We start from the raw sequence: 26,511 nt of genomic DNA, 5'->3' as shown, positions 1-26,511 counted from the left end.
CCCCAAAAGAAGGGCTATCCGTGCAAAAAAATGGTGCACAATCTCCATTTCTCTATGTTATATATTCTCCTTTCCCATGTTTATCTCCATTCATTTTCTATATGAGCTTATTATGCTCAATATTTTATTTATTTTTCATTTTATTTATGTTCATTTGCGGTATTAATTTTTTACTATATATTTATCTATATATAAAATTGTTGTACATAGGCCTCATCATGGCACTCTCTAAAGCCAAAAAATCCATTTATCTTTTTTCTCAATTTTTTCCTGATTTTCGCATTTAATATGTGTCGTCTATTGAAAACTCAAAAGCCACAATAATTAGACACAATCCAAAGGACACGCCCAGTAGGCATCACTTTGCAGATAAACTTAACGATTAGTTAAAATCCAACAAACACGATGTTAATGAAGCATATTACGCTTAGCCAAAGAAAATTGTAGTCAATTGTAAAAACCCAAGGGTAAAAATCATTTTAGTCCTCCAACTTTATTTTAAAAATCAAAGACCTCCCCCAATATTGAGCAATCGACATTTTCATCCCCATCTCTCAACTTTAGGCCATTGACCGGTAACTTTATATTATTTAACCGATCATCAAAGGGGTAAAACGAAATTTCACTTATAATTTTAATTAATTAGTGATTACCATAACTAATAATATATATATTTTTTTCACAGTGTCCTCCATTAATTATTTCTAATGCTTTCTGCCATCTTCAATTTTTCCATAGCCTAATCATTTCTTCATATTTCCACCGTTCAAACCCTTGTAACCACGAACAATTGTTTACCAGGGTTTGAAAGGTTCTCTGGAAATATGAAGAACTCATTTCGGATGTGGAGAAAAATTGAAGACGGCAAAAAGTGTTAGAATTAATTAACGGAGGAAACTTCAGAAAATATATATTATTAGTTATGGTAATCACTAATTAATTAAAAATATAAGTGAAATTCCGTTTTACCCCTTTGATGATCGGTCAAATAATATAAAGTTACCGTCAATGGCCGGAAGTTGAGATAAAGGGATGGAAATGTCGATTGTTCAATGTTGGGGAAGGTCTTTGATTTGTAAAGTAAAGTTGGAGGACTAAAATAGTTTTTACCCAAAAACCCAAGCGTCACTTCTCCTTCTTCTTTTTTTTTTTTTTTTGTTTCTCACCCGATTTCCGATACCTGCATTGGAGCCCGATTATATCCGGATTCGCGCCGCGTAGGGCCCTATTCTGGGGGAAGCACTCCCTACCAAGGATTTTTGCATATGCAGGGCTCGAACCCGAGACTTCTGATTAAGGGAGGAGCAGCCCATTCGCTGCACCACATCCTTTGGTGGTCCAAGGGTCACTTCTTTCATCCTTCTTACTTACTCTCTCTCCCCCCCCCCCCAAATAAATTATTGTTCTTATAATAATCAGAAGGTAACTGTTGGATTAATGAAAAATGCCTAACTTTCGGTTCATTGAACGGTTACAACCATTCAAATAAAGAATAGGTGTTAAGGTATGATTTTCTGTCTTCACTTGAAAAGACTTTCCTGCTGATAGCACTTACAATCAGTTTCCGCTATCGCATATGAAGATCTGAAGCTTCTTATTCTAAGACACTGTCGTTTACGTGATTTTCAGGGAATTTGGTATGGAATGGTTGCAGATATGATTATTCAAAATGGGTCTTCATCATGGTGGTCCTTCCAACTAATTGGAACAAGAAGGTAAGCACACATCAAAAATTAAACTGTTGTTTTGTTAAGTTATAATACACTCATTGTGTAAACATTAGCAATGTAATTTAACCCATAATAGTAAGTTAGTACAATATTTTCCATCATGTTGAATAACGGTTATTTATGTGTAATTACCTTAGAAATGACCTGATTGTGTAAGTATTTGTTACTCATCACAGAACCAATCTCATATTGAAAAGAGACGTTGACTATTTTCAATTTGGTCATCTGATACAATCTTCCCTTGCGGGGGACAGAATAAAACAACGGGGCGAAGACTCAAAGGCCAAAGAAAATGGTGAAAGGGAGGAAAAAAGGAAGATGCTCGCCGATAGGGGTGTATAAAGGAAACCGACAAACCGCACCAAATCAATAATCCGAACTAAACGGAGAAAAAAATTGATTACTATTTTGGTTTGACTTGGTTTGGTTTAAAAAAAAAAAAAAAAAAAAAAGGACCACTATTGGTTTGATTTGATTTTAACTTAAAAAAGTAAAACCGAATCAAACTAACCTAACATTATATATATAAAATTTCAAAAATATTTTATACATAAAAAAAAAATGTAATTTATAAATATTTCTTAAACTTTTTCATCATTTGTTGTCTTTTAACATATTATTTCAAGCTTGGAATTAGGATTTTGAATGGTCCAATAAGTTTTATATAGCCCATAGAATTAGTAACTCAAAAAAATCAAATCAATACTAATGCTAACGAAAGAAATTCAATTCTAATACTAGGAATGACAATAATGTTAGATATCTATTCTTTAGTTTTATATTGATTTAAACAGTGAAAATACATAACTTAATTTTAGTTTTTCTTTAATATTTAGTCATGTAATTAATACTTACTAACCGTACTTATTTTAGCATGACTTAGTGCTTTTAGATTATGATCATTTTCTATATGGCGTATACATTAGCCGTATTTATTATAGCATGACTTGTGACTTTTACATTATGATCAATTTATTTTATGCAATTTAATTACTTTTTTTTTTTGCTAAGTATTTTAGTACAATGTCATCTGTCATCTCACATTTTGTGTTATTTTCTTAAAAAATAACTTAATTAGATAATCGTATCTTACTAGAACTAAAGAAATATTTGAAGTACAAGTTATATGTTTTGTATGAAGACTTCATCGGAAAAAAAAAACCCAAAAAGCATCCCGCAAAACCGAGAAAACCCGAAGTTGAAAACCCCCAATTTTGTTGGTTTGGTTTGGTCTATAGATTTAAAAATCCAATGCGATTGATTTGGTTTGGTATTTAAAAAACCCAAGTCAACCCGATCCATGTACACACCTAGTCGCCGATATTCAAAGTCAATCTATAGTGAGTTATTTTTTCCCCCGCACCCTGTTTTAACTTGGTCTCAATCAACCAACCATGATTGTCCACCAAGACACCGAGGCAAGCTAACAGCGACAAAGTTGCTCTGTAATGATATTTAGGCATAGTTATTTGTATTCTCGGATCTTCCTCATCTAAAAAATTCTTCGAATTTTATTTAGGAAAACAAATGGGCGTGTGCGAAGAAAATAGTCTAAATATAGATTTGAATGAGTTTCTAGACTAACTTTACATTTTCTTGCTATTGGTAAACAACCAGTTGAGGCAATTCGTTATGCAAGTTCAAAAACCTGTAATGACTCGACTACTTTAGAACTAACTGAGATGGATCAAATTGGCCTTTTCCCGGGATTTTTGTTGTGCATTCAGATTTACAACGACATAGTTATAATAAGTGCGGACTGGTCGAATTGCCTCCTTGACTTATGTGAAGGAAAGCCTCTCCAGGTTCCCATTGAGGACTTAGAAGATTAATACCCATGTATGACGAAGACAATACATACTTGGATATCTTTTTGACAATGAGATAGTTCTACTATACAGGATACAACAAAGACTTAATGAAGGGCATATTCTTCTACAAGTTGGTAGACTGTTGCATCAGCTCATTCAGAACGGCTACATGACACTAGAAGAAAAAAGATTTCAATATGTTCGAAACAAGGGAATAGCTATAGTGCACCTAACGTTTGGCCGGATTATTTATAACACACTCAACCTTTACGGGGGGGTTGGGGGGGCCTATTACTCCCTGGTCATATTTTTTGTGTATTTTAGACGCCATTATCAGGTGATGTGCCTGGAACGTGAGAACACGATCGAGGAGCGCGTGATAAGTATATCGAACTGGCCTCAACCTCTAATTTTTTTGCCATGTGGCGCAAATAACGGTAAAAAAACAAATCCCTCTTCATTTACCCTTTTATTGACCCAATTCGGACTCCATTTTTGCTTAGAACTTCAATAAAAAACCTTCAAATTAGCTAATGGATTCAAGTGGTAAGCTAATCTTTATGTAAATTTTTTCTCCTCTTTTATTTATATCTTATATTTCACTGAATTTCTTCTAATTAATTTCACTAAAATTTCTGTCTAGGGTTCTTTATGAAAGAGGTGAAATCAGAGTTGAATAAGCTCTGTACTGATAATAAAGATCCAAAGATGAAGCTTAAGGTGCGATTCCATCACGGGGTATTACTGAAAATGCCGATTTCTTGGACTCTTAACAATCCCGGAAGAAGATTTTGGTCATGCCCCTTCTATGGTGTACGATTTTTTATTTTTTTTTTATTTTTTTGGTGTTGGTTTGGTGTAAATGAAAGATTAAGGGCTTTCTGGCCTTTATTAGGCGCGTGTGTCGCACTTACGTGGAAAAAATTCGAGGTCACTTAGTAACCACCTGATAATGGTGTCTAAAATACACAAAAATATAACCGGAGAGGGTAATAGCCCCCCCCCCCTCCCAACCCCCAAAATAAAGGTTGAGTGTGTTATAAATAATCCAAGGTAATCATAAACGTTAGGGTGTCAACTGTAGTTATTTTCCCTTCGAAACAATAATAAAGAACACAAGGTTATTTCCCCCCAGATTGATGGATGATTTTTAAATGGTAGGCAAAACTAATATAGCGGCTTCTTCACATATTGGGGGGAACCTGATATATGATACAAATTAAGATGCAATTGCAATTTGTTAAACAGTTGGAAAATTATTAACTTGGCTTCGTGGCATACTGGGGACCTTGATATAGGATACAAAATTATTAAGATGCAATTGTAGTTTGTAAGTACGTTGGTATTCGGATTGTTCCTTACTTTCATTTGAGACTCAAGATCTTAACTGCATCCATTTATTTTCCTGTACTTTGTTTTCCATTTTCATTATATATTTAACCTGTTTTTAGTACACTTTAGCTATTCAACTTTTCTTTAATGTGTTGATAAGATTTTTTTTTTTTTTTTGGGAAGAATACACTGCGGTTGTTTATTGAATTCAATTTTTTTTAATTTTTTTTATCTACATTTCCTCATTAGCCATAATTTTTTCATGCTGCTTATTAACAGAGCTAGCTTATTTAAACTGTTCATTAATCTTTATAGGTGATGATTTTAGGTAGCCTTCACATCATGAAGTTCTTGGGAATGACAGTAGTGTGAGTCATGAAATTGAAATATTTTATACTAGAATTTACCTTTTTGTTGTTGTAAATATTCTAATATTAAGAGAGAATTAATTGCAAATTTTATAAGGTCATTTATGAACGCGCGAAGCGCAGGTAAATTACCTAGTTTTAGGATAAACGTGCAACGCACGTTCCCATGAATGAGTTAGTCCATTTGCCACAGTTGAATTAGAAGGGGTGAAATATCAAGCTCCTTGGAAACGAGACTTTTCTATCGGACTTAAGGACCCCATTCTTGAAAAGTTGTTGAAGAACAAAAGCTGCATAACTTTTGTTAGAAATCTCTCTCCCCCTATCTCTACTTCAATCACATATAGATTTGACCTCTCCACGCTTTGTTCAAATGCAGCAGTAGCCAGAAGAGTACACTGAAGAATTTTTCTCTTTCCCAAGTTATCAAAACTACAGTGGCTGCCAAAGTTTCATGCTATTATACTATAACACCTCAGTCTATCATTATCCAGGATTCCAGTTTCCTAGTAGCTGTTCACTTATTCGGTTACATTTGGAATCAAATTCAGAAGCAAAATCAAATGATAGTGGCTTATTTGATCTGTTAATTGATGAAGTTGTACTAGCATGGACTGTGTCGGATGAGTGTAATCAATGTTATTATACAGGAGGCAAGTGTCAAACTGATAATATTACTAGCAACTTTCTTTGGTCTAATACCAACAAAGGTAAAGAGCTTTTTTCATGGTTCATATTTAAGATTTTGGTTTTGTTTTTGCTTGGTCCAACTTACATTTTCATTGTTTACAGTGGTTACAGGTCGTAGAAAGCTTCTTCGGACAACCTGGTTGGTCACAGCCGCATGCAACTACATCTTCTTTCTTCTTCTCTGAAATCTGTGACTTTCTTGAACGGTGGCGGATTTAGGATTTTCACTGAGGGGTTCGAAAAATAAAAATGTAGTGATTAGGATTCGAACTTGAAAACTCAAGGTGAATTTTGAACACCCTAGACTACTGAACCAACCTCTTCTCTTGTTTTTAGGATGTTCAAAATCTATATATATACATAAAACATGAATAGGGTGTTCAAAATTTATATATGTACATAAAACATGAAAAAAAAAATACCTTATATATATGGTGTAATATCCGCACCTGGCCCTGAAAATTTCTTAGTTGCTTTTTCCATTTTGCTATTCAAGATTTCTCTTTTGCAAATATTTTAGTAGTTCCCAGTGTATGACTTCATTTTTTTTTTTCCGGCAGTTGCAATTTTCTGTTGCTCTGGGATCTTGATTTTGCTTTTCTGCTTTAGAAAAAAGATTTTATGGCACAAAAGCCTCATGTTTTGGGAATCTAAAGCTGAGGATCACCGGAATATGGAAGCATTTCTGAAGAACTATGGGTCGTATGCTCCAAAAAGATACAACTATATAGATATCAAACAAATCACCGGTCACTTCAAAAACAAACTAGGCCAAGGAGGATTTGGTAATTTTTACAGAGGAAGTTTGCGTGATGGGAGTCAATTGGCAGTGAAGGTCCTAAATGAACTAAAAGGCAGTGGTGAAGATTTCATTAACGAGGTGGCAAGTATTAGCAGGACATCGCATGTTAACATAGTGAGCCTTGTGGGATTTTGTTTTGAGGGACGCAAAAGAGCTCTAGTATATGAATTCATGCCAAATGGATCTCTTGAAAAGTTTATCTATGAGGAAAGATCTAACACAGTTCGCCAATTGGGGTGGCCAATACTATACAAAATTGCACTAGGCATTGCTCAAGGATTGGAGTACTTGCATCGTGGTTGTACCACTCGAATTTTGCATTTTGATATAAAGCCTCATAATATTCTACTTGATGACAATTTTTGTCCTAAAATCTCTGATTTTGGTCTTGCCAAACTGCGCATGAAACAGGAGAGTATAGTGTCAATGCTAGGTGCACGAGTGACTATCGGTTATATTGCTCCAAAAATTTGGGAGGTGTCTCTCACAAGTCTGACGTCTATAGCTACGGAACGATGGTCCTAGAAATGGTTGGAGGAAGAAAAAATGTTGATGTGGGAGTTGATCACACGAGTGAAATCTACTTTCCTCATTGGCTCTGTCAGAGAATTGAACTAGACGAAGAGCTTCAACTAATCGGGATAATGAATGAAGAGGAGAAAGAATGTGCAAGAAAGATGGTGATGTTGAGTTTATTGTGCATACAGACTGATCCGGAAAATCGACCATCCATGAGCAAGGTTGTGGAAACGTTAGAACGGAACCTAGACTATTTGCAAATTCCTCCAAGGCCTTACTTATATTCACCCACAAGATCAGAGGTTGATTCATCAACAGTAAATTGGCCTAATCTTTATTCGTTGATCTGCTGTTATTTGTGTAGTGTTATTTAGTTGGGAACTATTAGCAAAAGTTGATATTGTTGCCTCTATTTTTCTTCGACTACTGAATTTATAACTCCTTTTGTACCATTTTATGAGACACACTTTTCCTTTTTAGTCTATCCCAAAAAGAATGACATTTTTATATTTTGTCCTTCCTTAGTTTCTATGTGATGTAATTTGACTGGGCACGGAATTTAAGAAATAAATCGCGATGGAGGGAGTACTTTCTCAGCGCACTTCTCCTTGAAGATGGTGGCAGGTCTAGTACCCGAGGTGCTTAGGTGTCCTTGAATATGAGGAGGTGCAAATTCATGTTTTTTTCTTAATGATTGGATGCTAAAAGATCTGTTATTTTCCTAAAGGAATTCAAGAACTGTTCCACAGGAAATCAGATATGCATTCTCCTTTCTAGTAACAATTTGCAGAAGTAGATCAACTATTAAGTCAATTACCCCGAGAAGTAAGTGCCAGTGCTGAACTAGAAAAAAGAAGAAAAACTACTATGTATAGTCTTGATGCAAGGAGATGGGGGCAGGGGAAATGGTGTCTTTTCAGTGAAGCCGTATTATGAGAGTTCGCTTTTTCACATATATCGGTATGGATCCCTAGGGTACCGAGAAAGGTGTTTTTTTTCACTTGGCTAGCTACGAGGGGGTGATCTTGACGGTGGAGAATTTGAGGAAGAAAAAGATTACCTGTGTCGGTTGGTATTTCATGGGCTAAGAATTAGGAGAAGATGTGAATCTCCTCCTTATACATTGTCAGATAGCTTCATGTTTATGGTGGGAAATTCTGAGATGGTTCAGACTTGAGTGGGTGATCCTGGGCATTGTGAAAGAGATATGTTGGGCATGAGATGTTGCTCCTCTAGCATTTCTGTGGATCATATGCAGAGAGAGGAATCAGAGAGCTTTTGAGGGACTAGAGAAAGACTTTGTGCACTTGAGGAATAGCCAATTCTCTCTTATTTCTTCTTGGTGCACCCATGAGCTTCCTACATGTATAGATGATTGGGTGTTATTTGTGGAAAAACCATGTCTTTTTGTAAATTGAAGCTCCAAGAATCAAGTGGTCCAGTCGTCCCAATTTGTTTGATACCTTTGCAGTTTTAGAGCTAATATTGCCTAATTATATTGAAGTTAATTTAGATATTTAAGAATCTAAATATTTAAGAATTGAATTAAGTATATTATGAGTTGTAAGTGTGTCTTATCAAACGGAGAAAAGACTAACAGAAAGAGTAATATAACAATCATTAAGACTAATAGAAAGGGTAACATAACAATCATTATGGATAAAGGAATATATCTTTACAAGTCGAATTTTAGCTATTACTACAAGATTTTTATCTTGCTACATGCAGAGAAGTGCCTGATTTAGGAAAATCCCCTCACAGCATTTAGTGTAAACAGCTACATTTTTTCTATTTACAATGAGAAGGCATCACATATACCATAGGCATCGCAGAATATGCCATAATTGAATAGATATAAGATTTTAACTACATATGATAGTGACCAAACACAGAAAGAAACAGACAGCTTGAATCAAAGAAGAAAAAAGAGAAAATGATGCATGACCAGAGAAGAGAAGTCCTTAAAAGTTTATACATACAATTCTTGAAATAAATGCTGGAAATCTATATTGAAGTGAACTGTACTTCTCACGACCTTTCGTTTCTGCATGAAAATGGGACAGAGGATATTGCAGAAAATCTTATAAAGACAACTGCAAACTCAATAGGAAGAAAGACTATATTAAAGAAAAGGCCTCCAAATGTTTGCCTGTTTGAAATTTATCTGAGGATTCTGAAGTTGATTCCACCATACAAATAAGTGAATTAGACACTTAATCTGCAGCCTGCGAGTAGTTTTTGATAATTATAATCATTTGAAATACAAGTTGAAGGAATCCATAGCAATAACATCTTTCGGTAGGAGTTTGAATCAAAGTCACTGCTTGTAATAAACAATCGTTTGCATAATCATCAGCAACATGTTAAAAGGCCATGACTCATCCAATAAACATTAATACGGTATGCATACCTGATATAAAACATCCACTAAGCCCAAAATAGAGAATAAAATGACAATCAAATCCTTATATGAAACGGAAAAGGCTCAAACATGCCATTGAACTATCGAAAATGACTCATTATGCCACTCGTTAATATTTGGCTCATTTATGCCATCGCCATTACCAAAATGGCTCATTTACAATACCATATATGACATGTGGCCTCCAATTAGAGGTCCATGTTGTTTAATTAAACCAGCCCAATTTTAAATCCCAAATTAATAAAAAAAACCGACCCCAATTTAATGAAAAGTGACATGATTGAGCCATTTTGGTGACGGCGATGGCATAAATGAGCCAAACTATTGATGAGTGGCATAGATGAGCCATTTCCGATAGTTCGATGGCATATTTGAGCCTTTTCCGTATATAAAATAACACTCACCAAAAATAGTTATCCGTCTTGAGAGACCATAACTCACCCAAAGCATATTTTGCATCAGTATAAATTGAAGGGCTCGAATATGGAAGTAATTCCAAATCAAAAACATTACATAATACTGTGTACATGGACTGAGTTGGTTTGGATTTTTCAAATACCAAACCAAATCAATTGTGTCGGGTTTTAAAATCTATAAGACCAAACCAACATAAGTCGTGTTTTTCACCTCTGGTTTTTTGATTTTTCAGTTTTTTTTTTTTTTTGGGGGGGGGGGGGGGGGGGGGAATCTTCATATAAAACATATAACTTTTATTTCAAATATTTCTTTAGTCATAGTAAGATGCAACTATATAATTAAGGTGTTTTTTAAGAAAATAACACAAAATATGAGATGAGTGATGACATTGTAATAACATATTCAAAAAAAAAAAATTGAAATTGCATAAAATGGATATTGCTACTTAAGTCATAATGAAAATGATCATAATCACCATGAGCATGAGTTGTTTATATTTTCTTCTTTAAGTAGTTTCCTGTAATTTCATATCTAAGCGTAGCTTAAACGAGATTGCTGGTCTTCTTTCTTAAGAATAGAACTTTGATGTCGATGTTAAGATCTCAGTATGCTCAAATTAACTTAAAGTCAGTCTTTACTTCATATCAGTGAGTGTCTAATTGATTTGCTAACTCAGTTGGTGTTCTACTTTAGTTTGGCTAGAGTCCTCTGAAAGAATTTCCTTTTAAACCATTAGTGTATCTGATTTAAGCTATTGGGATGTGCATTTGACCTTCACTTGTGTGTTTTCTGAGAATAACATATAGTTGTAATCTTGTGTTCTTAAATTCAAAGGCTCCAATGTAATTTCAGTTTAAATGATCATGCCCCATACGAAACTCTGTTTGCCTATCTCTTAAGAATAAAAACAGCTCAATTTTATTCAGTTTCGGAAGTTTTTTTATCTTTGTATTTAGTATGGTATAAAAGGATGTGCTTGCCTACATGTAAGATACCTTCTTTACTGCATTCCTAAACTAGTTTGAACTGTGTGGTTTTGGATTCAAAGAACTGATAAGATCGTTTATTCATCATCTTTAACTTTAACTCAATTTATCTTCGAACTCATTGTGTGTTATATTTAAACTTGATTGCTTGATTCGTGGTTGTGTTGTGCTATTCGTCAGTGCATTTTTTTTACTATTTGCTACTGCATTTCGTTGGCTCTTTGCTGCTGCATTTCTTTGCCATCTGCTACTGCCTTTTTAGGCCATTTCGCTGGGGTATTTTGGGCCATTTCGCTGGTGTATTTGGGGCCATAAGCTGTTGTTTTGCTGATTACTTTGTTTGTTGCATTATGGGCTAACTTGTGACTTCCTGTCGACTAAAATAGCTACTCCATATCGTGCTATGTCTTCAGCTGATATGAATAGCCCTTATATTTAAGTTGTCATTAATCATAGTAATTCCTATTAGTTAACTTATATAGGTTCGCTAATCTTTTCCTTCTCTTTATTTATGCATAAACTCGCCCGAAACGAGTCCAATGGACTCCCTTCCCGACATAACATTCAACCTCCTCAAGTCAGCCCCATCCTTATTATCTAGATGATCACAAAATGGCAAGAGTGGGCAGTTTCCCAATCAATATGCAGCAGCAGTCCCGCAGCTCCAAAAATGAAGAGCGGCACAAAATGGGCCAGGCCCATCTAGTTACTTTTTCTCTACTCTACTTCAGTTCCTTTGTGTATTTTGGTTGTATTACATGACTAACATTTTACTTTGTTTTTATTTTCTAACCAGATGAATCCCCGAAGCAGAATGTGAATCTTAGTTGCTAAAATTAAATGCATCTCATGATAAATTTTTATCACCTATTGTTCAAAGACCAAAATACAATAGTTTTCTTGAAAGTTCTTAAAGAAGAAAGTATTTTTTTTAAAAAAAAGATTTAGACATCAAATGTATCACATGGTAGCAAATGCGTTTTTTTAAGGTCCCGTTTGGCCATGAGAATTATTCACTTTTTTCTGGAATCAGCGTTTGGCCATGAAAATTTCAAATACAACTTGAGGTTATATTTGGAATTTGAAAAACACTAAAAACCTTGTTTTCACTTTTTGCACTTTTAATACATTCAAACAACCAAATATTTTTTGCAAAAACTATAATCAAACACAACTCCATCTTCAACTCCAACTCCACAATACCAAATAAAGTGAAAAATATTTGGTTTTCACGGCCAAACGCCTAAGTCTTGTTAGAATTTCAAATTTGGGGTTAAGACTTTAGGTGTGTTTTCAAAAGCTAATGAGTGAATATTACATTCTTTTAAACTTAAGCTATTTAAACGACGGTTTCAGTTCAGTTATCTTTTTCTTCAAAAACGTAGAAAAAATGGAATTTCAATGGTCAATGATCAAGCCTAGGTCGACATACATAAGTTGTTCAAAATAACTTAAAGTTCAGTCGTATCTTTCGGGTTATGAAAAGTGAATCCATTAACGGAATGAAAAGTTGAGTTATATTTATAACTTAAAGTCTTAATAAGGCGGAAACATTTTGAAGAGATATATTCCTTCATAATTAGCTAAATTATAGACTTGATTCATTAATTGAATTGAAGATATTTGTGAAATGGTAAATATAATTTTCAAAAGTAAAACATCCCTAAGGCTCATTTTTCAAATAAATTACACTTCTTTTTTCTAATTAATTAGCCATGAATGTGCCTCTTTCAAACCTTATACATATGAATCTTAATCACATTTTTCACAAACAAGTTACACAAATTTTTAGCCATAAAATGATAGATTCGTCGTTGGTCGATCCTTTGTACCAAGGTGCTTAACACCTTCTTCGGGGGATCACCAGAACCCTTATCCGTTCTTTGGATTTCTTAAAGGTTTTCAAAAATTAATCTTTAAATTGGTTTCCTAATTCTCATTCAATAAATTAGGTGGTGACTCTGTTTGTTCACGATAAAGAGCCAAAGTTATGTGAAGCTTTTATGCGCGAGCGTAAAAGCGGACCATAACAATAATGATAGCAATTGAAGAGATATACATGTGGGTTACATTTTTTGTACATAAACGTTATAGGTGTAGTATTTATTTGAAGGGTAAAAAAGGCATTCAACATTTAAAGGGCAATTTGGTATTTTAAATGTTCACTTTGGGCTCCCCCCTATTATAATAATACATAATATATATATATATATATATATATATATATATATATATATATATATATATATATATATATATATATATATGATATGATATGATATGATGATTGATTCATATCTACTATTTATTGCATGTTTGGTGAAGTTTTAGTGAAAAGGTATAATAGAGGAGTTTGGGCAGAAAGGAGAGGAACTTGAAGACAGCTTAAATCAAAGGAAATAGTAGAGAAAATGATGCATACCCAGAGAAGAAAAGCCCTTAGCAATTCTCAGCTATATCAAGTCAGTCTCTTCACAAGGCTTGACAATGATGTCCTTAATTATTGATGCAAGACTTCAAGTCTTTCCGTTGACAAGAAGGTGCTTTGAAGATTCCCTCACAGCCCTTAATATACGTCTCTACAACTTTTCCACATCCACTATGCTTTTAAACACAAGTGCAGAACAACTGAGTTCATATCTAATCTTCCTCTTCTTCAGATTGGAGGACTTAATATGGCTTTCACTTGTTTTATATGCTTTCTTCTGATCTCTTACTTAGTTCAGACGAAGGGCAGAAGTAATTCAACATGTCCAAAGTCCTTTTCATGTGGAAATCTTACCGACCTGAGCTTTCCTTTCTCTCTTTCAACACAACCTAACTGTGGAATACTGCCCATTTCTGGTTGTGATGCTAAACCATTTCCAAGAATCCAACTGCTTCCTGGAGGAGATTGGTACTATGCTTTTAGCCAAGGTGTATAATTATACAGTTATGCTCGCGGACCCCAAGATTTATACCACATTGACACAACACAACTGCCAGGTTTTTAACAAAAATATCTCCCTTCCAGACTCTCCTTGTATTTCTTTCAGACTAGTCTCCTTGTTTCGAGACTTCTTCAAATGCAACAACACTAGTAGTAGCACCCCAAAGAATACCAAGAAGAACTATCATTTTGCTGGTTATAAAGTGTACAATGGCTGTAAAGGCTTTAGCATATACTACAAGCCTGCCGGAGATGATAAAGGCAATCTTCCTGCCAGCTGTTCACTTATCAAAATGCCAATTGACTCAATATCAGATGATGGTGATGTGTTCAAAACGTTAAATGCCCTTCTTTTAGTAGAATGGAAACTGTCTGAGGACTGTTACCAATGTCACGATAGCGGAGGTCAATGCAAGACTGATGAAGCCAACATATTTCGGTGTACACATCCAAATAGTCCACATGCTCAAGGTCATCAAGAAAATAATCCACGTGCTCAAGGTCTAGTGCATATTTCTTAGGGTCCTTTCTCCTTTTCATATCACATATCTATAATATTTCATAATGTTTATTTCAGATGCAAAAACGACTAGAAGAAAGTTCGGACTGAAGTTCGGATTGACTCTGGCAGCAGGTAGCTAAATATCCATTAACTGCGGTGTTCTTTCCTATTACAGAATTTCAATGCATATCATTTAGTGTTTTCTTCTTCATTGTGGTAAGATGTCTAAACATTGAGAGACAAGTACCTTAGGATAGATAACTGCGGCTATTGGAGTTGAGAAGCCATTCTTTCTCCTTGCGATTTTTTTCTCTCTCATTTTTTTTTTCTTGACAAACTCTATAACTGAACTAAGGGTAGTTCTCTTAGAAAGTCAAAAGTCACTTGGCTATTGGTATGTCACTTAGAAAGTCATTCAACCTATTTAAGTAATTTTCATTAAATTTTGCTGACATGAAATTTTTATTTAAAGCCAAATTTTTCAGAATACAAAAAGATACCCATTTTAACCATTTTATTGACCCGCCCTCTTGAGCTGACCCACTAAAAAAATATTGACCAAGACCCTTTATTTTATCCTCATTCTCTCTTTTAGTTTACATAAATTGACAAATCAGAGTTGCAAATCGGTGAATTTTTTATTTTTTTTTAAACTTTGGGAAAACTTATTTTTCCTTAACAAGCCCATTCAACGTGAACCCAGATTGATTGGTCAAATATACATTGAATACTGAATGGTTAAATGAAAAAAATTAAATACAAGCACACCCAACAATTATATTAACAATTTAACAAAGTCCCATAATGCTATAAAATTACTCCATCTAAATATGTATATCTCCAAGGAATCATCCTCATGACCCGAGGAATTCTTAGATACGTCAATATTTGAAATTAAAAAAAAAAAAAAAAAAATTGTATTAGCCGTCGACGACATCTTTTTCCTTTCAACTGTTTGTTGCTTTTATTAAAATACTGAAAATAGTTACGGTCTGAAATTTCGGTAAAAAAAACATTTTTCAACAAACAATCCCTGTTTTGGTTTTAATTTTTGGAAATGTTTTTAGAAACATTTTTAAACCTTAAAGGCCATAATAAATAGAGAATAAAAACATTTTTAAACCTTAAAGGCCATAACAAATGGAGAATTTGAGAAATCAATGTTGGAGGAATCTATTGTAATTTTGTTGAGAGAGGGGATGATTTAAGATAGAATGCAGGTACAATAAAAGAGTCTTGATCAATATATTTTTAGTGTGTGGATCAATAAAAATAGTTAAAATGGGTACCTTTTTATTTCTTAAAAATTTAGATTTAAATAAAAAATTCATGTGAGCAAAATTTAATAAAAAAATCAAGTTGGGTAGCTTTCTAAGAGAATACCAATAGTTGATTGAATTTTTGGTTAGAAAACAAATTTGAGTGACTTTATAAGAGAGCTACAGATATTATCTCCTACTATTTGCATTTTGCCAAACATAGACTTCTTCCCTGATGGTGCACAAAACATTCAGATTGAATTTAATTTATATTCTCTGATGGTGCATGAATTTAATTTTTCCATAGGCACTGGTTTGCTTACTATTGTACTATTGATTCTACTCTTCTACTTCAGAAAAAAGATTTTGGGGTACAAGTACCTCAGGTTTTGGGAATCTAATGCTGAGGATCACCAAAAAGTTGACGCATTTTTAAAGAACTATGGGTCATATGCTCCAAAAAGATACAACTATTCAGAAGTCAAAAGAATCACCGGTAGCTTCAAAATCAAACTAGGTCAAGGAGGATGTGGTTATGTGTACAAAGGAACTCTGCCTAATGGAAGTCCTGTGGCTGTGAAGGTTCTGAATAGACTTGAAGGCAGTGGTGAAGAATTCATTAACGAGGTGGCAAGTATTAACAGGACATCACATGTTAACATCGTGAGCCTTGAGGGATTTTTCTTTGAGAGATGCAAAAGAGCACTCGTGTATGAATTCAAGCCAAATGGATCTCTTGAAAAGTTTATCTATGAGGAAAGATCAGACAGAGTTCGCCAGTTGGATTGGCCAATATTGTACCAAATTGCACTAGGCATTGCTCGAGGATTGGAGTACTTGCATCGTGGTTGTACCACTCGAATTTTGCATTTTGATATAAAGCCTCATAATATACTAATATACTGCTTGATGATGATTTTTGTCCTAAGATCTCAGACTTTGGTCTTGCCGAGCTGTGCGTGAAAAAGGAGAGCACTGTGTCAATGTTAGGTGCATGAGGGACTATTGGTTATGTTGCTCCAGAAATTGTTTGCAGAAACTTGGGAGGTGTCTCTCACAAGTCTGACATCTATAGGTACGGAATGATGGTTCTAGATATGGTTGGAGGAAGAAAAAATGTTGATGTGGGAGTTGAACGCACGAGTGAAATCTACTTCCCACATTGGCTCTATCGACGAATTGAACTAGATGAAGAGCTTCAATTAATTGGGATAATGAATGAAGAGGATAAAGAATGTGCAAGAAAGATGGTGATGGTGAGCTTATGGTGCATACAGACTGATCCCTCAAATCGACCATCCATGAGCAAGGTTGTGGAAATGTTAGAAGGAAACCAAAACTCTATGCAAATTCCTCCCAAGCCTTACCTATATTCTCCCTCAAGATCAGAGGTAGATTCATCGGTAGTAGAACTGGCCTAGTCTTTATTTGTTGATCTGTCAGCTATTATTTTGTGTAGTCTTATTTTGTTGTGAACTTTTAGCCAAAGTGGTATTGTTGCCTTTGTTTTAGTTCAAAGTGGTATTGTTGCCTTTGTTTTTCTTCTGAGGACTGAATTTATTACTCCCTTTGTCCCATTTTATAAGACACACTTTCCTTTTTAGTATGTACTAAAAAGAATGATACCTTTTTCAATAAATTTTGAGGTAGTTTTTCATACATTGTAAAAAATTTGGATGTCAAAGTTTTGGCTTACCATACAGTCTCCTTATGGATCATTAGATTCAAAAGCTCTCATTTTAAATGTCTCTCTACTCATCGCATAGCTGTGGTTTTCAAAATAATAATTTTTAACGGTAATCACACACATTCAAATATTATTTATCATTATAAAATATTTGTACTAATTAGCATGATTTACACGTGCAACTCACGTGTCCGTAAAACTAGTTATGGATAAAAGAATATATCTATACAAGTCGAATTTTAGCTATTACAACAAGAGCTTTATCTTCCCACATGCAGAAAAGTGCCCGATTAGGAAAATCCCCTCACAGCATTTCGAATGCGTTTCTTTAGTTTTGCTTTCTTCATGGTAAATTTCATGTTATGCATTTATTGATTTAGTATAAATAGCAAGCACGAGTAAACACTTTCTATTTACAATGCCTTAGAAGTCTTCAGTTATACTATAATCGTTGTGGAATATGCCATAACTAAATAGATATAAGACTTTAAATACATATGAGAGTGACCAAACAAAGAAGGAAATAGACAGCTTGAATCAAAGAAGAAAGAAGAGAAAATGATGCATGACCAAAGTAGAAAAGTCCTTAGAGGTTGCTGATCACTGCAGAATTGACGAGTAAATGCTGAAATCTTCGGATGCATCTAATACTTAATGCGGAGACTTTTCCAATCCCAAGTAATTGCAGTACAATTCTTTAGTCATCCATTTATTTACCAGGATTTACTCTTTCTACTAGTTCAATCATTCAACTGCCCATGGCAGAGGCGGATTCGGGATTTTAGCTCTATGGGTTCAATTTTTAAAGTTCCTAGCTTTGAATCCATTATATTTTGAAAGTTATGGGTTCATATCTACTATTTATTGCAATTCTAGTGAAGTTTTACACATAAATTTATACTCCCCGTCAGGGTTCAGATGAACCCCGTATCTCAAAGCTCCATCTACCCCTGCCCATGGCATCTGAACCTTGGCTATGAACCTGATGAAATGTAGGTGACATTGGTAGCTGCTGATATTCTCTGTTTTTTACTGTATCCACTTGAACTTCAAAGTATCCAAGTAACATTAGCTTATCTCTTTTGATTTAACTTATTGTATTGAGTCTGATTAGCTATATAAGTTGCCAATTATCTCACATAAAATAAAGGGAAAAAGTGCAAATATACCCTTCAACTTTGTGTTTTGGAGCAGATTACTCTTGGTTAAAAAAAAGTGGTGCATAGATACCCCTATTATTACACAAATGGTGCAAATATACACTTTTCACTGACATAATTTAAAAAAAAAAATCATTTAGCTTGTTTTTTAATTTTAAAAAAAATACCACATGGCTTTAAAAAAAATAAGTCTACTAAAAAAAATAGATAGACTTATTTTTTGAAAGCCACATGACATTTTCTTAATTAAAAGATAACTAAATGATTTTGTAGAAAATTCTGGCAGTGGAAAGGGTATATTTGCACCATTTGTGTAACGACAGGGATATATATGCACAACTTGTTTAACGAGGGTATATATGCTCTGAATCGCAAAGTTGAAGGGTATATTTGCACCTTTGCCCTTAAATAAAAAAAATAACTACATTAAAAAATTTAGAAGATAACTTTGGCTTAACGCCCAAAAAGAAAAATGTAGAAACCCTTTTTTGGGACTAAGGAAATATATTAAAACAGGTTAAATATCAGCTGATAAGCGATTCTCATATATATATATCAAGTCAGTTTCTTCACAAGACTTACGATGATGCCTTTGTTATTGGTGCAAGACTTCCAAGTCTTTCTTTTGACAAGAAGGTGATTTGAAGATTCCTTCACAGCCCTTGATATACGTTTCTACAGCTTTTCCACATCCACTACGCTTTTAAACACAAGTGCAGTGAACAACTGAATTCACATCTTTTGTATGCTTTTTTATGATCTTTTACTTAGTTTAGACGAAGGACAGTAGTAATTCAACTTGTCCAAAGTCCTTTTCATGTGGGAATCGTACTTACTTGAGCTGTCCCTTATCTCTTTCTACATGACGAGCTCTGGGCACATAGTGTTTTTTTTTTTTCTTGTACTCTGTCAAATTATGACATAGTTTAAGATATTGGTCCCACGGAGATTGAAACCACCTAGGCTACAAATTTATATTATCCCGGTTACTATTTGAAAGAATCAAATTGATGAAAAGAGAGTAGTGTCTTAAATTTGTAAATTACTTAAACAAAACAAACAATTTCCTAATGATTTAAAAAGAGTTGGGAATAATTGAAGTCACTTGATAATATTATTATAATTCAATCTTAATGTAATATATTTCACGAAAGAACAATTCTTATTGCTAATACAATTACATTTTCTCACTTGGAAATAATAAATTAACAACATTCCTTGAGGTTATTCATATTAATTGAATTACAACTAATGACAATTAAAATAAAATAATTTCCTTGTCTAAATTGTATCATAAGATGTAAAGACCTCTTGAGATTAGTCTTTATATCAAAAAACTTATTTGAGTCAATTCCTCCGTGAGGATTAGAATTAAAAGAAATAAGGCAAAGATATCCTTAAATCTATACACTTGCTTGAGTCAATTCCTTCTTGCAAATTAGATTTGAAAGAAGCAAGATCAAAGATTTGGAATGATATATAACTATAAGTTATTATTACTCTAATATTTTATGCAATAATTATAAAGTATTACTTTTGCTTCGAGAGAATTACAAAATTAATACAAGAATAACCACAACATAAAGTATAATAGAGTAGCGATAATATTTAGGAAAAGTCTAAAATTCCGACACAGAGATAAAGAACTTTAGAACAAGGAATAATTAAAATAAAGATAAATACTATAATAACATACCAAGCTTCATCAACTATTCCCATAAAAAGATATTACTCCATTAAGGAGTATATAAATAAAAGATCTGCTAAAAAGATAAAAAATAGAAATAAAAGAAAAATAAAAAGAAAGAAAGAGCAAGAACAAAACTAGAGAGAAAAATGGTTCTTTTTCTACTACTCAAGATGTCTTCTATACAAAGAGTTGCCTTCTATTTATAGAAGTGAATAAGTGAATTTCCTCATTAAATGAGGAAATGTAGTGGGGGCAAGCTGTATCTTGAGAACATGTTTTGAGAAAAATATATTCTTGAGGAAGATGTAACTTCACTTCTTGTATTATGAAGTGGATGTGTTGCAATCTCCTCTTTTGTTTCATCTTTATACTAGTTCTTGAACACGTGCGTTGCATGTGTATTCTACGCTAATTAGTATAAATGAATAAAAAATTCAAAGAGAAATTGAAAGTTGGAGGAAGAGAACTGTAATGCTGAGTCTATGTTATTATGAAGGGAAAAAATTAATTGGACACTATTTCATACCAAAAAACAGTAGATGATGATTGTTAATAAAAATTGCTGAAACAATAATATACAATCTCAATTCTCATAGATACTCACGGAGATTGGAAACTAAGATAAGAGAAAATGAACTTGTTTTTTAAATCTGCAATTTTAATGCTTTCTTCTATTGTTTCTCCTTTTTTTATGCATATCGGATATTGTTATGCTAAACAATGAGAATGAAAACTTCATAGCACTATGCTACATTAAACTGTATACATCAAATAGTATTAAAGCATGGGAAGAAAGAAATAACCATACATTTACACGAATGGAACAGTCACATCAAAATTCTCTTAAGATAAACAAAATCTAAATAAGAAATTCAATTAATATCATTTATAATAGTACAACTCAGATCATTTTGAATCAATTTAAATTTGGGAAACTATAAAAAGAGTAGAAGCAAAAAGTACAAATTGAACTTCACGAAGCAGAAATTTAGAGAACTTGTGATATCGAATTTCTTCTTTTTCTTCTAGCTATGGCTGCAAGAACTCAATTTTGGGGTTCCTTTTGAGTAAAAATAATGTAACACAAGATTTTATGCATGTTAATTCTCTTATTTGTTTCATCATCTTTCAAGTAATGGGCTCTTTAACCTATAAATAAAATGAATTATAAAACTGTAATTTTGAATACGTCCCTTAACATAAATACAAATAAACAAAAGCAATTTAAGGATGCCTGGCTGTAATACTGTGTACAAGATTATTTCTAAACTGTTAACTGGGAGGATGCAAGGAATTATGGAATGGTTGATTGATAACAGCCAGGTAGCTTTTGTTCCTGAGAGTTATGTCTAATAATATTTTGCTTGCACATGAGTTAGTGAAGGGCTATGGAAGGAAAGGTATTTCACCTAGGTGCATGCTCAAGATTGACATGCAGAAGGCTTACGATTCAGTGGAATGGACTTTCCTTGAACAAGTTCTTATTGGCTTGAACTTTCCTCAGAAGTTCATTACTTGGATTATGGTATGTGTCAAGATCGGGTCCCAAAATTTCCAGAAGCTCCTTATTCCATCACAATAAATGGTACTCCTACCGCCCCTTTTAAAGCCAAGAAAGGTGTTCGACAAGGTGATCCCATGTCACCGCTTCTATTTGATCTTGCCATGGAATACCTTAATAGGTTGTTGAAGACTTTAACACACAAGAATGGCTTCAACCACCACCCTAGGTGTGCAAAGTTAGGCATCATTCAAATTGGATTTGCAGATGACCTTTTACTTTTTAGTAAGGGTGATACTAGATCTGTCTCATTACTTTTTTGACTGTTTCAAGCTATTCTCTGAAGCCTCAGGTCTCATTGCTAATTTGGGAAAAAGCTCTATATATTTTGATGGTGTTCCTGATGAGGCTCAGCAGGAGATACTCCATATCTTAGGTTTCTTGGTTGGTACTATGCCATTTAGATACCTAGGTGTGCCCCTCAGTTCTCAAAGACTCTCCATCATGCAGTGTCAACCTCTCATGGATAAATTGATAGGCAGAATCACAACTTAGACTGCCAGGTTTCTCTCTTAGCCAGATCTTTGGTAGGCTTGACCGACGCACTACTAATTAAAAGTGTGTTGGCGGTACATATTAATTTTGTCTCAAATCTTCTATATCTCTACCAAAGAAAATGTTGGAAAAAATAGTAGCAACTTGCAGATGTTACTCATGGACGGGTGGTAAGGACATCTCAAGAAAGGCCATAGTATCATGGGAAACATTATGTCTTCCAAGATGCTACTTTCGGGGGATTGTCTAAGAACATTATGATGTTATGATATGGAACGGGCAAGGTTTTATTTTATACTTAAACATTTCTGGAACTTATGCCTCAAAAAAGACAAGCTTTGGATTAAGTGGTTGCATATCTACTATGCGAAAAAGGTAAAGCGCGAAACGCGGGAAATGAGGCTGATAATCATCTTGGATGATTAACAAAATTATCAAGGGAAGTGATCTAATGAAGCTATTTGACCCATGGATACCTTGATGCATAGACTTAACACACGTACGGTTTCAACCACCACCCTATAAGTGTGACCACACATACATGATAAAGGGTGACTTACCTATATAAGGTTTCATGGAGGAAAAATGACTCGCAACAATCTTCCGATTATCAACTAGATGGGTATTTGTGCTTTGTCTCATAATGCAAGGCAAGCTTTATACTAGAGATAGATTGCTAAAATGGGGCATGATCAATGACCAAACATGTCCAATATGTGAAGCTACTGAGGAATCCATTCAGCACCTCTTTTTTGAATGTCCTATTTCTTCTTATATCTGGTGCAAAATTCTTAAATGGCAAGGTTATACTAGACAATCGCAAAATGAGATGGCATGATGAGGCTAGTTATACGTATTGTGTCGTGAACACGTGGTCGTAACGCTAACAAGAGCTCTAAGGCAGAGATATATAGGATGGCAATGGCTGCCACTGTCTACTATATATGGCAAATCAGAAATAACAAAGTCTTTCAGAATCCATATCGGTGATATGAGGCTAATTATACGATATTTTATGTCAAGTAAATACCTTTCCTTTGACGGTCACTCTCAATTTTTATCCTTATCAGATAGATAGTGTTTGTATAGGTGTTATGTTGCTAGCCCAATTTTGGCCCTCCTTTTTATTTAATTAATTTCACTATGCTTCTCGCCGTGAAGATTCCCCGAAAATGAGTTTGGAATATTTTCGCTAATTATTACACTATTTTTCGAGATATATTTCGCTAAAATTAAGAACATTCTTATTGTCTCTTAAAAATGACCAAACATCATATTCGTATAATTAAAATTACTAAACATCATTCTTTACAATTAAATCATTCAAAAATAGTAATTTGTGATTCTATATGGCATTTTTTCTTTAATCCTACTTATTACCGTATTAATCATCTTTTACACAAATTTTTATATTAAACTCTAAAATTATATATAAATTACTTGTGTCATAATTTATATAGGTATACATTTTGTGGGAATTAATCAAGACGAAGAAGCATATTTTAATTAATTGATTGAAATAGAGGGGATTAGAAACTAATTCACCTACCCATAATATTGGGCCAATTCTCTTCTACCCACTAAAACAAAATCTGTGGCCCAAAACGCCCCAGCCCAAAACCCGCTGACCGCCGACCCAGCGCCCCGATGCCCAAAAACCCCAAATCAGCCAAACCAAACAGCCCCTAAATCTATTTCCTCTTCAACTAAAAATCAGCCTTAATCCCTAATCTCTTCAACCCACCCCAACGACCCTCTCTCCCTTTCCCCTTCAACCACCAGCTGCCACCCCAACGTCACCATCGCCGCCACCCCGTCACTTCCATCACTTCACCACCACCACAACAACATCCCGCAAAATCCGCTGCCTACACCCCTCTTCTCTTTTCCCACACTCCATCTCTGAAACTTGCAGGCTCCATGTGCGATTTCAGCAGATTTCATGGTAAGCCCATCCCTATTTTCATCATCCCATCTCAGAAAATCGCCACTTTTTCCCCCTCTCTTGTTAAAGATTTGAATTCGGAATTTTTTTATCATTTTCTTGAAGAAGCTGTTGAAAACCCCCTTAACTTTGCCTATAAATACCAGCCTTTGAGGTCTATCGTAAACCAAGTTCAACATTTGGAGAGAATCTGGTTATTTTCATAAGTTTTCTGAATAGTTAACAATCCCCTCAAGTTCAGAAAATTGAAGAAAAATTTATATTTACTTTCAAAAAAAGTTTTTTTAGTGAAAAAAAAATCCCTTTCGATTTTCAGTGTTGGAAATTCCTCTTGAATAACCCAAAAAATCTCATCTGTTTTCATCAAGCCTTTTCATAAAAATAAAAAAATAAAAAAAAATCTCTCTTTTAACTTTAATTTTGTTTTTGTCGAATTCTTGGTGGTTCTCGGCTAAACAAGCTCTTCAAGAGGATTCGGAGACTCGAGACGACAACAAGCCTCAGTTCGCTGTCACGAAGAAGGTAATCGCATTTGTCCTATCTTCGTCTTTGATTTAGTAGAAGTGAAAATGTAGTCGTTCAAGTATTGCTTGTCGTTTGCTTGGTTTAGTTGGCTGCTGGAATATGCATTCTCCTCGTTTGTTGTAAAATAGCGTAAAAATGGCTAATTTCGTCGAATGTGTGTTTAACTCCCGTCGCCCCGTCGCTGCTCGGGAAAAAGGCAACAGTCATCTCCCCTTTCATTTCCTGTTCACTGTTTTAGGCTTAGGAAATATTTATTAATTGTTTGGTTGTTTGCTAGTTTAGTTGGGAGTGATTAATTAAGTTTATGTGATTAGTTGGTTGTCGTCATGTAACATTTAAATTCCTATCTTACATAGATTCTTTTTTTTTCCTTTTAAAACAGTTATAAGTTAATTACCTTAAATGTTCTAGGAAGAATGCTGGTTGTTTGTTCAGGTGGAAGTTGATCATTTCTTTTAGTATGATTTTTTGGCATGACCAGCGAATAGTGGTATTTAACGAACTAAAGAGAAGTGAGAATGCCAACTTTCTTCTTCGAGGCTTAAACCTGCTCTTCTTGGTGGCTTCAAATGATAGAGCATGACATTGGTAGCGACTTAGAGATCATATCTATAGGTCTAAATAGCTTATTTTCAATCTGAAACAGGACCCTTTTGTTCACATTTGTACAAGTCAATAACTAGGATCATTTCCTTTTCAGTTGGTTCAGATCTTTTATGATGATGTCACGAAGTTATGAAGTTTGTTAATGCTCATGTGCAGTGGGTATTTTCAAATCTCCCAGAATGTTTATTATAAAAAGAAATGTTTGAAGAAGTGTCCTTCCTTTACATCTTAGAAAAATAAAAGCACTTCCTTGTGAGAATATTTTCTTTACTTCTAACTAATACTTTCCTTCCTGTCATAATTTTTTTTTTTTTTTTTTTTAACCCTAATTCTTACTATAACCAGATACCATATGAAATGAACATGTTAGCTTAGCTCGATCCTATACATAGATTCTGTCTACATGATATTTGTGAAGATTTGTCAAAGTATATAGTCATATAGATTTTTCTAGCTTAAAAATTTTAGTTTGAATGTCGGTTTGGAAATACAAATTCGACTAAATCCATAACTGGCTGCAAAAAAAAAAATATTGTTATACCAAGGATATTAACCCACAAATACTACGTTCTCTCCTTGTGCCTAATTCGAATGTCATTATTTTGGTGCATGACTTCACCGCATAAGCTCATTGCATTCTATGACATGCATAGCGGCATTTTTGTTTAACCTGGGGAAATAGTTTTTTTTTGGGACTGATTTTGATTAAGTTAAAGATGAAGTGTTTAAACAATGTGACTCGACAAGTTCTCGTCAAGCAAGAAATAAACTCCCAGATTTCAAATTTAAAGAGTTGATCTTCATCCTTAGTTTATGGTTTTTGGGGTCTAGTCACATTAGGGACTGTTCTGAAACTTGGCTTTCTAGTCATTTTAAACTGTTTGTAAAACTTAAACCAAAGTATGATATTTTAAGGCAAGCATGAGCAGATGTGAGCCATTTTGCTGCTGCAAATTTGTGGCCAACGCTGCTGCGTTTTTGGCCATTTTCTACTGTGTTTTAGGCCATTTTCACCTCATTTCGGGACTGATTTACTGCCTGCATTTTGGCCAACTGATTGCTGTGTTTTTGAGGG

The 26,511-nt window shown here is 34.2% G+C and overlaps 1 long non-coding RNA gene and 2 pseudogenes across 1 annotated transcript; all 3 read left to right on the top strand.

Annotated features, from left to right (window-relative positions):
- The first annotated feature begins 6,460 nt into the window (after window positions 1–6,460).
- On the top strand, window positions 6,461–7,703 carry LOC132066736 (rust resistance kinase Lr10-like; annotated as a pseudogene).
- A 5,658-nt stretch (window positions 7,704–13,361) lies between these two features.
- LOC132066153 (LEAF RUST 10 DISEASE-RESISTANCE LOCUS RECEPTOR-LIKE PROTEIN KINASE-like 2.1) lies at window positions 13,362–17,269 on the top strand (annotated as a pseudogene).
- A 6,887-nt stretch (window positions 17,270–24,156) lies between these two features.
- On the top strand, window positions 24,157–25,745 carry LOC132067648 (uncharacterized). Its single transcript, XR_009417197.1, has 2 exons — window positions 24,157–24,305; window positions 24,777–25,745. It is a non-coding gene; the product is annotated as an uncharacterized LOC132067648 (long non-coding RNA).
- The last annotated feature ends 766 nt before the right edge of the window (window positions 25,746–26,511 follow it).

The sequence above is a fragment of the Lycium ferocissimum genome, chromosome 8 (genome assembly GCF_029784015.1).
Source record: "Lycium ferocissimum isolate CSIRO_LF1 chromosome 8, AGI_CSIRO_Lferr_CH_V1, whole genome shotgun sequence".
NCBI classification, from domain to species: Eukaryota; Viridiplantae; Streptophyta; class Magnoliopsida; order Solanales; family Solanaceae; genus Lycium; species Lycium ferocissimum.
Note: the sequence above shows the minus strand (reverse complement) of the source record. Positions and strands in the feature narration are given on the sequence as shown.